This window comes from Tasmannia lanceolata, unplaced genomic scaffold, assembly GCF_043159265.1.
Source record: "Tasmannia lanceolata isolate RefF3 unplaced genomic scaffold, GAP_Taslan_0.1 ptg000018l, whole genome shotgun sequence".
NCBI lineage: Eukaryota > Viridiplantae > Streptophyta > Magnoliopsida > Canellales > Winteraceae > Tasmannia > Tasmannia lanceolata.
The window spans coordinates 23,752,798-23,769,372 of record NW_027518695.1 but is presented as its reverse complement, the minus strand read 5'-3'; the positions used below and the strand labels follow the sequence as shown (position 1 = coordinate 23,769,372).

Sequence of the window (16,575 nt, the reverse complement as noted above, 5' to 3'; positions counted from 1 at the left end):
GCAGAGTCCAGATATTATATCTACCTTTAATGACAGTGAATGGCCAAAATTAATTACTGGTTTTTAAAATTCTGATCATCTTTTACTTCTAAGTTTAATTAAACATGAAAAACTTTGATTACTGTTGATCATTCCCACCCAGTGGATGGATACTGCTCCACTTCCATCTCTAACTATTCCTATTCACCAACAGAGTATCTACGATGCAGTTTAAGCAGTGATACTTGAAATTTAGCATAAAAGTGGACTGGAAAAAAGCCCTTCTATTTACCTAAAAAATTGATAAACTAACCCAAAAACACCATCACAAAAGGAAAGTGATATATTCGCCCCCTTTTAACTTGGGACGGCCTCCTCTAGTTTATTCATGACTACTCTTTTACCCTAGAGGGTGTTGTGCCAAGTAAAAAAGGGATGGAGATATGTCATTTCCCAATGAAAAAATACCCTTTATTCAAGGGTTGAATTCTCAAACAAAAGCAACCATAGGGGAACAATGGCCAATGGAATCTCTATGCCCAAACAATATAGCATCAAAATAGACTCTGGATGATCAATTTTTATTTTCCTTATTTTTCAATTTTTCATTTCCTCTTTTCTTCAAGGATGCAAATGTTCATCATCTGCCATTCAACCATTGGTGGCACCAAAAAGTTGATGGTGGTTGTTGATAAAGATCCAAAATCAAAGAAAAATAATTCAATAAAAAATAAAAATAAAATAACTTACCACATTTTGATCAAAATACCAAGTATTGAAGGTCCATCAATCAGCATGGATATTAGATGACTGTGAAAAGAAATGTTAGAAATTAATAAAAATCTTAATGTGAAAAATTGAGGTAACCCCTTACCATGATTGGATTCTCAATGCTTCGTGATCATTGCAAGTCACTCTTAAAAATGCTCATGTTTGCAAATTAGGTTGTTCACTGGAAGGATCTTCCGATCTAGTGTAACCCTTATGCACAAAGCAATGAATTATAAACCTTCACTAAAAAGACGAGGTTTTTGTTAACAGGTACCCGAGAGGACGAGAAAAATGGAATCCAACAGTCTGGCTGAACTTTTCTCCTCTTAAAAAAAAAGCTTCGGACTGGAGAACTGTAAATACTCGAATTCGCCCTCCCTTTAAAATTCGTCCCCCTTGCAAATCAAGGGTAATTTTGTCATTAGAGTTGGATTAGAATTAGGGCTTCTTTAGAAAAGCTTATAAATACAACTTTAAGAGAGAATAAGAAACTCTAAACCGTCTTTGCAGCCCTAAGAGAAGATCTACATGGAGAAAGAGAGGAAGAGTGTGACTCGGAAGAAGAAAACGTAAATCGAGGTAAGATCTATGTTCTACATAAGATTTAGCATGTTAATAACACTAAAACAAGGATTAAAATACTTAAAAGGTATGATTTGTGATCGATATGACTTAGAATAAGAACCATTTAACTGATCTTGGATTCCTTGGGCCACATCGTAAATAGGTTGTGCCCCAAAAAAGTCATTTCCACAAGATGATTCTAGCCCTCTGATGATCATCATGTGGAAATGACTTTTTACAATGTGGCCGATCAAATGGACAATTTGGATCATCCTATGTTGTGGGCCGTATGGTTCATTGTAAAAAACATGGGTGGGGCCTACAATTCGGCCTTAATTTGCCCAAAAAACATAGGTCATATCCAAACCATCCATTTGATGGGCCACAGCGTAAATAGGTTGTGCCCAAAAAATCATTTCCATAGAAAAATCATAGCTCTACAATCTATAAAGGAACTGTATATCATGGAAACCTGTATAGATCGGGGGGTTGGGGTAATCCTATGAAATGATTTTTGGAGCACAACGTATTTATGTTGGGGCCCATCAAATGGACGGTTTGGATCATCCTATGGTGTAATTCGTACACTACTTTTTGAAAAGTAATGGACTAAACGAGTTTACACCATATGAAAACTCTTATTAGTAAGACTTGTTCTTCAAGACCTGACGTTTGTTAGCGGCCACCCTCGTATAAAATATTAACGAATCCTCTTTCTTGGAAAGTCACTCCCCGCCAGTCTCCTTTCTTTCGTCTATTTAGACGACTTTCTGTTTGCCCCCTTTCTCATCTCATCAACTTTCTTCAAGGTCTTTTCATATCTTCTTTGTCCACTTTTCCTTGATCCTTTTTCTTCTTCTTTTTTTTACCCTCTTAACCTTGATAATCTCTGCAACTCTTGGGATTTGCCCCAAATTAATTTCAAAAGATATAGAAGAAATGGAGGATAGGAAGTGGGAGGATTTAGGAATGGATTGTTTGGTGAATATATTTGGAAGATTGGGGCTTGATGACATGATCTTAGGCGTGCCTTTCGTCTGTCATTCCTGGTACAAAGCATCCACCGATCCTCTCTGTTGGAAAGTTCTCGACTTCGAATCAATTGATCTTAATTATTTGTTTGACACCAGTCCTTTTGTGGAGAAATTCGAGCAAGAATACGGTGTAAAGAGATTCACAATCACAGGTTTTCTGAAATTCGTAATCAGTAGGAGCCGTGGATGCACTGTCCAGAGGATATGACCTATGTTTCTGATGAGTACGTAAAAAAAATTTACACTACTAATACTTGTTTAGTTGTCCAAAGTGTTGAGTATAAATGATTAAACAACACCAACTCTAACAACTTACTGTTTTGGTGTAATGGGTTGTTTCACACGAACCATTCTTTTCTAAGCCTGAATATTACCCCATTCATTCTAATGCCCAAAATATTAATGGTTGGAAAACTATGCTATTGATGCTTGTTTTGGTGTACACACTATTCTTTTCTTGGCCTTGAACATGGGCTATTCACCGTCATCCCCACTAAATTCTCCCCAAACTCCTCTGCTTTCTCACCAATGATTGTCGGCCCTAAATCTGTCCCTTTTTTTGGTTGGAAAGCTGGCATTGAACCTCGCTTGAGGCTCAGGGCCCCAGATCGATCATCTTCAAAATCCTGCTATTTGATCCACTGTTGTTGTTTATGATTCTAACTAATTTATAATTCTTGTTGTTATTGTTGTTTAAGCTTAGAGGAATGCTAGATTCACAGGCCGCCCTTGCAAATAAAGGGCCGAATGCCCCATTGGTCAAATCACTTTTGAGTTTTAACGGGGCACAGACAATTAAGATCACAACTGTCTTAAACGGGATTTGACCAATGGGGGCACCCTTTGCCCCTTTATTTGTAAGGGCGCCCTTCATTTAAGCTTAATATCTATGTTTTGAAGGATTTGCTAGCGCCCATCGCATGAGGCATTTCACGGATGGCCTATTGCATGTGAGAGCAGCCACCTCGTGAATGAAGACAAAATCTGTTGAAATGTGAGCCTGTGTGACTGCTCTCACATGCAACGGGCCAACTGTGAAATGTCTATTGGGATGGACGCTAGCAAATCCCATGTTCTGATTGATTGATTTATATGTTTATATATTTTCCTCATAAAATACACCCTCACCTACGGGTGTAAATGGATATTCGAAAATTCGATTACCGTCCGCATCCGAATCCGTTTAAAGCGAATATTATCCGGATCCGTTTCAAGCGGATATTATCCGAATCTGTTTATGAGATATCCGGCTCTTAGCGGATGCGAATCTGGTAAATGGTATATCCGATCCGTTTAACATTCGAATCTGAAAAGTAAATCCTTTTTATTTATATTAATAATATCATTAATATTTATTTTTAGTAATGACACACTATCTTTTGTTTCTAAAAGAAAAGTGAATTTTCTTAGAAAAAAACAAAAACAAAAAGTGTTTTGGGTAGGAAATGAAGTAATCTCTCATTTTTAGGACATTCTTGGAGTTTGACATGGCTTCTGTATGAAGCAACAAATGTGAGCTGTAGGATAAAAGAGACAAATGGATGATGGTGATTGAAAGAAGGGGCCTTCTAAGGTTTGCAAGGAGAAGCAAGAGGAGAAAGGAGGAGACTGAGATACCATCTTCGGTATTCCTTGGTGCCTCCAACCCCACCAAAATCCACCGCCGCCCCTCTCCACCTTCTCACAGTCACCTCCATCTCTAACCCAATCCCCATCTCCATCCCCATTTCTCTTCATCTTCCACAATCAGTACTCCCACTTCCCCTGTTCAAAATAGCCCAAACCCATTCCATCATCCATCCCCACCGCCTCTCTCTCTGCCTTTGTTTTAAAAGGACGAAGAGGATCTCATATATTCTAGGGTTTGAGAGTTAATTTTGTGAAGAGAAGGTAGAGGTCTAGATTTAGGATTTGAAAATTTTATTCAAGGAGTAAGAAGAAGAAGAAAGATAAAGTGCTGCAATACAATGTTCGAATTTACCGGATATACGGATACGGATAATATCCGAATTCGAACAATATCCGACGGATACGAATTCGGTAATAGATATTAAATATCCGTCAAATTCGAATCCGAATCCGAATTCGGTAGTGTATACTGTAATCGAATTTGGATATAGCCATATCCGATTCGAATTCGATCCGTTTACACCCCTACCCTCACCCAACAACATTTATAACCACACTGAAAAGAAAAGAAAATTAAGGGAAGTGATATTTACGCCCCTATTGATTACCAGGGACACCCAGCGCTGTAGACACCCACATTTTGCCTTACTTTAACCAACAATAACCTAATATATTGATCCGTAGAATTTCATTGGTAAAGTATGCATCCTCAAATTTTTTGAAAAAAACAAAATGATAAAGAGATGTACCTGGTGAGATGATTAGACCCGAAAAATTGAAAAATACCCTGATTGGTGAATTTAGTGTGTTAAATCCATGTGAGAACCCCCTCTATCATTGATTTATATGTTTTAGGTCATTAATATCTTGATCTGACTTTACGGATCATCAATCGGGACAAAATAAGCTAGGGTCACTTCATAGCCCGGACCCTGATTCCATTCCGAGACCCGATTTCCGTAAATCGTTAGATCAATGGCAGATCTCGACCTAGGTCTAACCATCCAAAATCACCTAACCTCTCCTCTCATCCTAACCATCCAAACCTCACCTAACCTCACCTAACCTCTCCTCTCATCCTAACCATCCAAACCTCACCTAACCTCACCTAACCTCACCTAACCACCTAACCTCACCTAACCTTACCTAACCTCACCTAACCTCACCTAACCTCACCTAACCTCCTATCCCATTCTCCTATAAATACCCTCTCATCCCACCATCCAAAGGAGGAGAAGGAAGAAGAGAAGAAAAAAAAGAACCCCTCTCTTAGAAAACTCATCCCTCTCCCTCATCTCTTCAAGGGATCGGCCATCCTTGCCGGATCGGGTGATTTTATACGTTGGGTGATATATATCAAAAGCGGTCATTATCAAGCAAGGAATCATCTTCAAGGAATTAACATCAAAGAAAAATCAAACACAAAGTGGGTTTTCAAAGAGGTAGGCATTTATTTCAATTTTATGTAGGGTCTGTTTTCATGCATATCTTTTACTTTAAAAGAAAAACCATGTTAGGAAGCATCTAGGATCAATCTTTACTCATATTCTTCTTGATGGTAGACTTTGAAGTTATACATGTTTCCCTCTTCTCTTAACCCATCTGATCTTCATTTTTATTTTTCCCTAATGGTTCACACCCTGGTTCCCCCTGGTTAGCCTCTGGTTAGCTCCTGGTTGCACCCAGGTTCGCTGCTGGTTGCACCCAGGTTCGATACTGGTTGCACCCTGGTTCCCTGCTGGTTCGCACCCTGGTTCCCTGCTGGTTCGCACTCTGGTTCCCTACTAATTCGCACCCTGGTTCGCACCCTGGCCAGCCCCTGGTTGTACTCTGGTTCGTACCCTGGTTCACACCCTGGTTCCCCCTGGTTAGCCTCTGGTTAGACCCTGGTTGCACCCAGGTTCGTTGCTGGTTGCACCCAGGTTCGATACTGGTTCGCACCCTGGTTCCCTGCTGGTTCGCACTCTGGTTAGACCCTGGTTGCACCCAGGTTCGCTGCTGGTTGCACCCAGGTTCCCTGCTGGTTGCACCCTGGTTCCCCTGCTGGTTCGCACCCTGGTTCCCTGCTGGTTCGCACCCTGGTGCACCCTGGTCCGCACCCTGGTTTGTACCCTGCTTCCTCCTGGTTAGACCATGGCTAGTCTCGGGTTTGCTCCTAACTTAGACCCAACTCACTAAACCCCATACCCATAAGCCTTAAACCCTATAACCGAGTCACATCAACCCAAGCCATACCTTTGTCCACTCACTGAGGCACACCATTTATCCATAAATCTGGTTACATTAAATCTAACCCAGCCAGGCCACCTGCAGCTTAAGTCAAATCGCCCCAATACAATCCAACCAAGTGGGATCCCAACCCAGCTCAACTGAGTCAACTCTAGCCAACCTCCCTAGTCGAGTTGACCCAACTCTCTAGTCGAGTATGCTCAACCTCTTTAACCGATTGGACTCTCCCCTTAGTTGACTCAATCCAATTCCTTAATCAACCCATCCCAATGCAACCGAGTCGCATTCGACCAAGTGGCGGCCTTCCATGTCACAACCGAGTCATTCCCCTATTCTACTAATGCCCGTTTACACCTAATAGAACTTCCTCCCTTTTGCCTAACCAAGTCATATCCCAACACAATCTGAGTCGCATGTCTGAATCCATTTGGCCGAATCTCATAAGCCCGCCCATTTTGAATTCCCAAAATTCAAACCCTTGATGATTCCTATATGCTCAATTCTTTGATGCAAATTCCCAATTCCAAAATCCCATTGATAAATCAATGTTTCTGAATCTCAAGTCCAATGCTCAAATACAAACCCGATTCCTGATCCAAATACCAATTCTGTTTTCCAAAATCCAAGTAACCTCCCCAGCGGAACTACGTGTGGCTTGATCCCCATCGCGGGGTACGTAGGCAATTTGGCACTCCCAAGTTCAGTCGCACCTTTCTCTATCTTTCTCATTCCCTCACACTATTTCATCATCTCTTCCATCCCTTTTTTCACTAACCTCAAGAACTGAAATCGATTCACCTCGTGTCTCTCGGAACCGTTGGATTACGGTTTCCGTCGTAAGGACCCTTAGAGCCCAATTTAGGAACACCGGTGTCGTGTCGTGTCCTAAGTTTTAGGGAGTCTTAGGTTTTAGGGAGTCCTAGAGTTAGGAGTCCAGCCTCATCACGGACGTTTGCTATGTATAGCAACCGTGCCATAGGTCTAGTTACACTAGTCACCCAATCTTTCCCTAGGACAAGCCTAGTAAACTAGGATGTAGGCAAACCTGCATTAGTCTAAGGGACCATTTGCATTTAGATGAGAATCATATAGCATCTTAGATGAAATCTTAAGATAATAAAATCCTCAACTTGAATTAAATAACTTCTCCTAAAACTGTTGAAACAGTCAATCCCGTCTAGGTCGGTGTCCTAGTTGAGTTAGGCATAAGTAGCTTAGCTTAGGTGCACCGAACTACGTCGACTCTGATCCCAGTAAGGCTTGGGTACGTAGGCAGCTTGGATGTCTGATGGCATACCACCCGCGAGTCGGCACCACAAACAAATTGTGGTGTTTTGTATATTAATTTTCTTGTAAATGCTTAATCAAATCACTTAGGATTTTCCATGAAATTAGAATTCTAGGAGAACTTTCACTTAGAATGAATCCAGACAAATTAATAAATCAAGATACACATCTAGGATTCACATTAAAATTAGATCATAGGATGCATGTCACTTAGTTCGCACATTAACATAGAGTTGAATGAGCCATTTAAAATAAATTTAAAAGAATTAGCTTTTGGAATCGAAGACCGATTATCGGGCAGGAATGGTGCATGTGGCGGATAACTCCCCATACCTTCCATTCTCGTAACCAGGTAGCGAGTCTAGATTTCTGGTTAATTACGGGTCCTAGATCCCACATCTAGGTGGCGACTCTGTCAGTCTCTTTCGTGTGGAATTCGGATTGCCTTAGTGATCCCAAGTTCACAGGAAAGATTAATTCAAATCAACATTAAAATGCACACGCCAATCGCGTGGGTACGAGAGACCAAGAGAGAGAGCGCGGCGGCTCGCGCCCCACCCCTCTCGCGGGATCGGGTCCCACAGTTTGGCGACTCTGCTGGGGATCACCTAACTTCATTAAAATTTCAAAAGATAATTCATTTGAATTTAATTTAACTGGCTCATAAAAACTCTATACTTGATAGATTACTTTGTCTTGTTTTATTTTCTCATCACATTTTACTTGAACTTAATCTAACAAAACCTGAAGGCATCGTAGATTGCGCAAACATATTGCATACACTTACATCACTTGCATCTAAACCCTTGCATCTCACGTGCACACACATCCTATTTTAGGAACCCGGAGTGTTATCTAGCATGGTTGACTGGGATTTCATCACCTGGTGCCTCTGTGCTAGAGAAGCATTCCACCCTTAGCCTAGTACCTTTATGGTACGTAAACGGATCTCTTGTTCACGTACTGATACGCCGGACACTGGTACAGTATATCGAACATGGATTCGCGCTAAGGGAACTCTTGGCCTTACCCCTAGATTAACCCACACATGCATGTAGTATACGAACACATGTGCATCACGTGTGTGAGCCTAGTTTAGGATATCCTACCTATTTGTGTCTAGATTAGGCCGTAGTCCATCTTCCAATGGCTACGATCGGTCCTTAGATACACGAACAAAGTCATGAGTCGAGATCCTCTCTCCACTCCGCTAGACTAGGATTAGGGTTGATTCCCTCAGGTAACACTGTTAAAATGTGTGAAGATTAAAAACTTTCCCTTTGGGGTTAGGATATAAATCCCATCATTTTCAAAGATCTCATAGGATTAGTCATTCATGATCTATCCGTTGAAAGCAATCTTATGCTATCTCATCTAATCTCTTGATCGTGCGTCTTTCATTCTTCTGTCATACAATTCGATCGTATCTTCATGCCATCCCCTAACTGGCAGGAGCAGAATCTCACAATCTTTCGATTATGCAATCTCATGATCTGATCATGCCTGGTCCAGATGATCCAATCTTACTTGTACCCTTAGTCCTTTCTTACTCTAAGGGCAACCTTTTTCAAGAATATTTTGCTAAGTCCTTCAGAGTTCACTATCATAATCCTTGAACTAGGGGCATTCCCCTATGCGAATCAGTCATCATGGTCAGTACAATTGTTGAGTCCGGTCTTACATTTCAAGGTCAATGCCTAGTCCAGGCAAATCATCTCTCTTTTTTATTTAGAGTTGTGAATCCTGAGCATGTTCAGGATAGGTCGTGTCCAATAATTCACTTGTGTTTGTTTCTTAAGTGTGCTTCTGATCTTAAAATAAGACTCCCTCCTCAAATGAGGACAAAATTGACGAAACTCCACTTGAGTCACAGCAATTACTTGAACAAGAGGAGGAGCGCCAATCCCAGCTTTTCAAAAATGAAATTGAAGTGGTAAACGCTGGCACTGAAACTTTGATTCAGTAAATGCCGATTGAAAATACATTACCCTCTGAAGAGTGTGAAGAATTGATAAAATTATTTCAAGAATAAGATGATTGTCTAGAAAAGCTACAACCGATACCAGGGGCAAGACATAGTTGGAAAGCTCAAAGAAAATGAAGAAAGTGAGAAGATATATGCTATACAAGGGGCATAGAGTGGAAACAACTTTCATATTTCCAATTAATGACCTTGGTTCTCAAATTCATAACATAAAGCCAACAAATTCAAGATAAGAAGTTCAAGAGCAAGCATTGAAAAGTGATCATCAGAACGAATCCATAGATGGAGGATGTCAAAGAACAAGTTTCGCTCTATGAAAGTCGAAAGCACACTTTAGAATCTTGGAAGAAGAAGATCCATTATCTCTTACCTGGAAATGCCGTCAAACTCCGTAAAAAAAAAAAAACAAAACAAAACAAAAAAGAAAAAAATAATCAGTACCAGACGGACTCTAGCCAATCTGAACATCGGAAGGCCCCCTTTGGCCGAATAAATCCCAAAATCAGAACCAATGTCAAAAGAATACCGGTTTGCAAACCCTTCGAGCCTGAATAAAATTTTCTTGAAAACCCATCAAACCAGGGGCATTTCCCCAAACTACGCGAGACCTGATCCCTATACTGGGGTAGGTAGGCAACTCGGTTGAACCGAGTTCGGTCGATTCAAAAAGGAAAAGAAATTCAATCATTTCAAAAAAAAAAGAGGGACAAGTTCCAGTAGAAGAGAGGTCAATTATTCCAGAAAGAAAGAAAAAAAAAAAGGAAAAAATCAATTAACCTTCAAACAATTTATCTTCAAACTAAGGGCATTCGCCCTGAACTACACACGACCTGATTCCTACCTTGGGATATGTAGGCGACCTGTTCACAGGTTCGGTCGAAATCTTTGTTGAGCCTTAAGCCATTCTTTGAAAAGCCCTATCCTACCTATAAAAGTCCTTCTGGTGTTCAGAACTAATGAGCTAGATCCCGAGACACAATAAAAAAAAAAAAAATGATGAATAAGAAAAAGAGCGGAGTTTGAAGATCTGCTAGACTGAAAACCTGAAAGGGCGGTCTAGGCAAAATTTAAGATCATTCCCCTGCTAAGTTGAAAACCCGAAAGGGCGGCTTAGGCAGAAGCTAAGGAGATAGCCTGCTGGATCAAAAACCTAGAAAGGTGGTTCAGGCAAAAGTTAAGGCTAGCACGGTCCGCCAAGTTAAAAACCCCGAAGAGGTGACTTGGTCACGGTAAGAGAATCAGTATAAGAAGGCTACAGCCGGTATCAAGACTGAAGATCAACTGAAGTTCAAGCAAATTCAAGTGACATCCTCAAAACTGGGTGCATTGAAGCTAAGCAATCTTAGGGGTCGTAATTAAATTCTTGAGGCATTACTGTTTCAAGGAAGAAGTCCAGTATTTACGATTTAAAAAAAAAGCATTCCTCGAAAGGATAGACTTACCAAATAAAATGTTAACTAAGTCAGAAGCATTACTGTGTCTGTCAGTGTAGTTAGTCAATCTTTGTCATTCTAAGTTCACTCCTTCAGGGCTGCTCAATCCTTTGAGTAGTGCCTTTCATCTAAGTTTTCTCTTTAGAAAGAGTCAATCGTCGTTCCTATGTCCAAATGATGTAACTGTCTTGGTGAAGGAGGCCCGGCCTAGGCAGCTCCCTGCAATTATACCTGAAAGGGTTCGAGAATCTAGTCAAACAGCTACATTTCAAAGAAGATCAACTCAGAAGAGTTCAGAAGTAGAAACATCAAAAAGCCCAGCTTCCGTAAAAAGATCATACCCCAGGAAGGCACCTTAAGCTTGGAAGAGCCCCAGATGCAATGGTGGTTGAGCCAATTTCTCAGAAAGATGAACCATTAAAATTCGGAATCTCCTTCCAGTTAGTTAAATACTATCCTGGTCAAGAAATGTTTATCTAAACACCTGTCAAGAGGCAAATCCCACTTTTTCATGATTATATCCAAGAGAGCCATTGTTCTAAATTACCAATCTCAAATGTCTTGTTCAAGGTTTCAGTTATCAAAATCCCAAGAAGACAAGACCAACAGTCTCATTGAGAAAAATCTTGTTGAAGTTTCATAAAAGTGTTCCTAATCCATTCTTGTTACTAATGGTTCTTCGTTCATAAGGTTGGTCGTCTCATCATTCGTCAAAGTCTTGGTTTCCAATATCTTTACTGGGCACGATCTATATGTAGACACCCCATTTTGTTTTGTTTTAATCAACAAATAAATTAGTGTGTTAAATCCATGTGAGAACCCCCTCTATCATTGATTTATATGTTTTAGGTCATTAATATCTTGATCTGACTTTACGGATCATCAATCGGGACAAAATAAGCTAGGGTCACTTCATAGCCCGGACCCTGATTCCATTCCGAGACCCGATTTCCGTAAATCGTTAGATCAATGGCAGATCATGACCTGGGTCTAACCATCCAAAACCACCTAACCTCTCCTCTCATCCTAACCATTCAAACCTCACCTAACCTCACCTAACCTCTCCTCCCATCATAACCATCCAAACCTCACCTAACCTCACCTAACCTCACCTAACATCACCTAACCTCACCTAACCTTACCTAACCTCACCTAACCTCACCTAACCTCCTATCCCATTCTCCTATAAATACCCTCTCATCTTACCAAAGAAAAGAAGGAAAAAAAAGAAAAGAGGAGAGAACCCCTCTCTTAGAAAATTCAAGCCCTCTCTCTAGACCAAATCCCTCTTCTCCATAAGTTTGCATGGAATATCGTCTACAAAAAGGTATGTCTTTTGGAATTTTATTTTCTTTTCTATATTTGTAGGATTGAGTGTTGTTTTGCGTATATTTTGGTTGATGTCATGTTTAATTTTGTACTAGTTTGGCCTTGGTCATGTTCTCACTTATGCTAAATATGATTAATGTGTTAGGGTCATTAGAACCTATTTGCAATGGGATGTTGAAATCATTGGCTTGTTAGGGAATTTAGATTTCTTTTGGGAAAACAATTCATTAAAAATTTTGAACATTTACAAGAAAGAAAACTTGAATTTTACATGAATTATCAAAACCCATTTAATTTGGCTTACAAAACCTCCATCTTTCAATTGATAACAACAGCCCCCACTCCAATTTGATAACAACAGCCCCCACTCAATCTCAAGAACCCAATATCCATACCCCACCTTGCCAAGTAGATAAAAACAACCCCTTTTTCAAACATCCCATTTGAATCTAATCTCAGGCCCATTCAAGCCATTTTTCATATTCACCGTCTTTTAATCACTAAAAAAATAAGAACTATCAAAAGAAAACATGGGGGTGCCAATATCATTCCCGTCATAGTGCTAGCTGTTAGACTTTAAACAGATTTTTCGACCTCTAAACAACAGAATCGTGGGAAATGGTTAACTACAAAGTCGTAGATATTTTCGTGCCGTTTCCAACGAGTATTCGTGCTAGATCAGACAGCGAGCGGTTAAAAAGTTAAGTCCAAAATGGTTGCGGCACACCTTTAGGCATTTCCAGTTTAATGTTGCTGTCCTTTTGTTTGCAACACAAATTCGAACCTCTAAATCACAGATTTACAAACAATGGAGAACTACAAAGTTGTAGCCCTATAAAAGATCTTTCCAACGCATGTTTGTACGTTGAATTTGGCCAAGCGGTTAAAGAGTTACGACAGTTTTAGTGGGCTGCATTTGTCAGATCTTTTAATGGTCAATGGTTTGTCGAATTTGTGCAATTGTCAAAACTTGGTTGTGTTAACGTCATTTTCCAAACCAAAATCGAAAGACATTAATCTAAAGTACATCCAACCTAAAATTAACAAAACTAAAATTCACCCATTTAAAATCCACTGATAAAAATCCGTTAAAAGCCATTAACCAAAAGACCACTAAAAATTTCAAATGAAACTAAAACCTTCTAAATAAACAACTTTAAAAGCTACCAAACACACTAAATACCTTCAGATAATAAAAGCTTCAAGAAAACTCTAAAAGTTTCCACAAACCCAAAAGAATTCGAGATTCCCAAGAGCCGGTGGATTCAAAATTCCTTTAGGAACCCTTAGAGCCCAATTTAGGAACACTGGTGTCGTGTCGTGTCGTGTCCTAAGTTTTAGGGAGTCTTAGGTTTTAGGGAGTCCTAGAGTCAGGAGTCCAGCCTCATCACGGACGTTTGCTATGTATAGCAACCGTGCCATAGGTTTAGTTACACTAGTCACCCGATCTTTTCCATAGGACAAGCCTAGTAAACTAGGATGTAGGCTAACCTGCATTAGTCTAAGGGACAACTTGCATTTAGATAAGAATCATATAGCATCTTCGATGAAATCCTAAGATAATAAAATCCTCAACTTGAATTAAATAACTTCTCTTAAAACTGTTGAAACAGTCAATCCCGTCTAGGTCGGTGTCTTAGTTGAGTTAGGCATATGTAACTTAGCTTAGGTGCACCGAACTACGTCGACTCTGATCCCAGTGAGGCTTGGGTACGTAGGCAGCTTGGATGTCTGATGGCATACCACCCGCGAGTCGGCACCACAAACAAATTGTGGTGTTTTGTATATTAATATTCTTGTAAATGCTTAATCAAATCACTTAGGACTTTCCATTGAAATTAGAATTCTAGGATGCATGTCACTTAGTTCGCACATAAACATAGAGTTGAATGAGCCATTTAAAATAAATTTAAAAGAGTTAGCTTTTGGAATCGAAGACCGATTATCGGGCAGGAATGGTGCATGTGGTGGATAACTCCCCATACCTTCCATTCTCGTAACCAGGTAGCGAGTCTAGATTTCTGGTTAATTATGGGTCCTAGATCCCACATCTAGGTGGCGACTCTGTCAGTCTCTTTCGTGTGGAATTCGGATTGCCTTAGTGATCCCAAGTTCACATGAAAGACGAATTCAAATCAATAATTAAATGCACACGCCAATCGCGTGGTTACGAGAGACCAAGAGAGAGAGCGCGGCGGCTCGCGCCCACACCCCTCTCGCGGGATCGGGTACCACAGTCTGGCGACTCTGCTGGGGATCACCTAACTTCATCACAATTCCAAAGGATAACTTATTTGAATCTATTTTAACTGGCTCATGAAAACTCTATCTCTTGTATACTTGTCAGATTAGTTTGTCTTGTTTTATTTTCTCATCACATTTTACTTGAACTTAATCTAACAAAACCTGAAGGCATCATAGATTGCGCAAACATATTGCACACACTTACATCACTTGCATCTAAACCCTTGCATCTCACGTGCACACACGTCCTATTTTAGGAACCCGGAGTGTTATCTAGCATGGTTGACTGGGATTTCATCACCTGGTGCCTCTGTGCTAGAGAAACATTCCACCCTTAGCCTAGTACCTTTATGGTACGTAAACGGATCTCTTGTTCACGTACTGATACGCCGGACACTGGTACAGTATATCGAACAGGGATTCGCGCTAAGGGAACTCTTGGCCTTACCCCTAGATTAACCCACACATGCATGTAGTATACGAACACATGTGCATCACGTGTGTGAGCCTAGTTTAGGATATCCTACCTATTTGTGTCTAGATTAGGCCGTAGACCATCTTCCAATGGCTACGATCGGTCCTAGGTACACAAACAAAGTCATGAGTCGAGATCCTCTCTCCACTCCGATAGATTAGGATTAGGGTTGATGCCTTCAGGTAACACTGTTAAAATGTGTGAAGATTAAAAACTTTCCCTTTGGGGTTAGGATATAAATCCCATCATTTCCAAAGATCTCATAGGATTAGTCATTCATGATCTATCCGTTGAAAGCAATCTTATGCTATCTCATCTAATCTCTTGATCGTGCGTCTTTGATTCTTCTATCATACAATTCAATCGTATCTTCATGCCATCCCCTAACTGGCAGATGCAGAATCTCACAATCTTTCGATTATGCGTTCTCATGATCTGATCATGCCTGGTCCAGATAATCCAATCTTGCTTGTACCCCTGGTATGTTCCTCCTCTAGGGGCTACCTTTTTCAAGATTATTTTGCTAAGTCCTTCAGAGTTCACTCTCAGAATCCTTGAGCTAGGGGCATTTCCCTATGCGAATCAGTCATCATTGTCCAAAATTGAAAGTATCAGCCATGATGATGTTCAGAACGAACCAGCCTTCGCCGAGCCTTCAACGCCAAACAGTTGCAGCAGTTAAAGTTTTAGTCACTTACTATTTTATGTTGAGTCAGTCATCATGGTCAGTATAATTGTTGAGTCCGGTCTTACAGTTAAAGGTCAATGCCTAGTCCAGGCAAGTTATCTTCTGTTTCCCTTTCTTATTTAGAGTTGTGAATCCTGAGCATGTTCAGGATAGGTCGTCTGATGTAATAGCTTTTCTTTAAATAAAATTTCGGTCAGTTCCAAAAAGTTCACTTGTGTCTGTTCTTAAGTGTGCTTCTGATCTTAAAATAAGACTCCCTCTTCAAATGAGGACAAAATTGACGAAACTCCACTTGAGTCACAGCAATTACTTGAACGAGAGGAGGAGCGCCAATCCCAACCTTTCAAAGATGAAATTGAAATGATAAACACTGGCACTGAAACTTTGATTCAGTGAATGCCGATTGAAAATACATTACCCTCTAAAGAGTGTGAAGAATTGATAAAATTATTTCAAGAATAAGAAGATTGTCTAGAAAAGCTACAACCGATACCAGGGGCAAGACATAGATAGAAGGTTCAAGAAAGAATGAAGTGAATATCATATGCTATGCAAGGGGCATAGAGTGGAAATAACTTTCATATTTCCAATCAATGACCTTGGTTCTCAAATTCATAACATGAAGCCAACAAATTCAAGATAAGAAGTTCAAGAACAAGTATTGAAAAGTGGTCATCAGATATCAAGAGTTACAAATCCATAGATGGAGGATGTCAAGGAACAAGTTTCGCTCTATGAAAGCCGAAAGCACGCATTAGAATCTTGAAAGAAGAAAATCCATTATCTTACCTGGAAATGCCGTCAAACTCCGTGAAAAAAAAAAAAAGAGAAAAAAAAAGAAATAAATAATCAGTACCAGACAGACTCTAGTAACCTAGATCGATTCCCAATCTGAACATCGAAAGGCCTCCTTTGGCCGATTAAATCCC

General features: G+C 40.2%; 1 long non-coding RNA gene across 2 annotated transcripts; it reads left to right on the top strand.

Annotated features, from left to right (window-relative positions):
• The first annotated feature begins 11,765 nt into the window (after window positions 1–11,765).
• On the top strand, window positions 11,766–15,852 carry LOC143850822 (uncharacterized). Of its 2 annotated transcripts, none has more exons than XR_013236070.1 (2): window positions 11,766–12,237; window positions 15,413–15,852. It is a non-coding gene; the product is annotated as an uncharacterized LOC143850822 (long non-coding RNA). The 2 variants fall into 2 exon arrangements; XR_013236071.1 differs by having other exon boundaries at window positions 15,353–15,852.
• The last annotated feature ends 723 nt before the right edge of the window (window positions 15,853–16,575 follow it).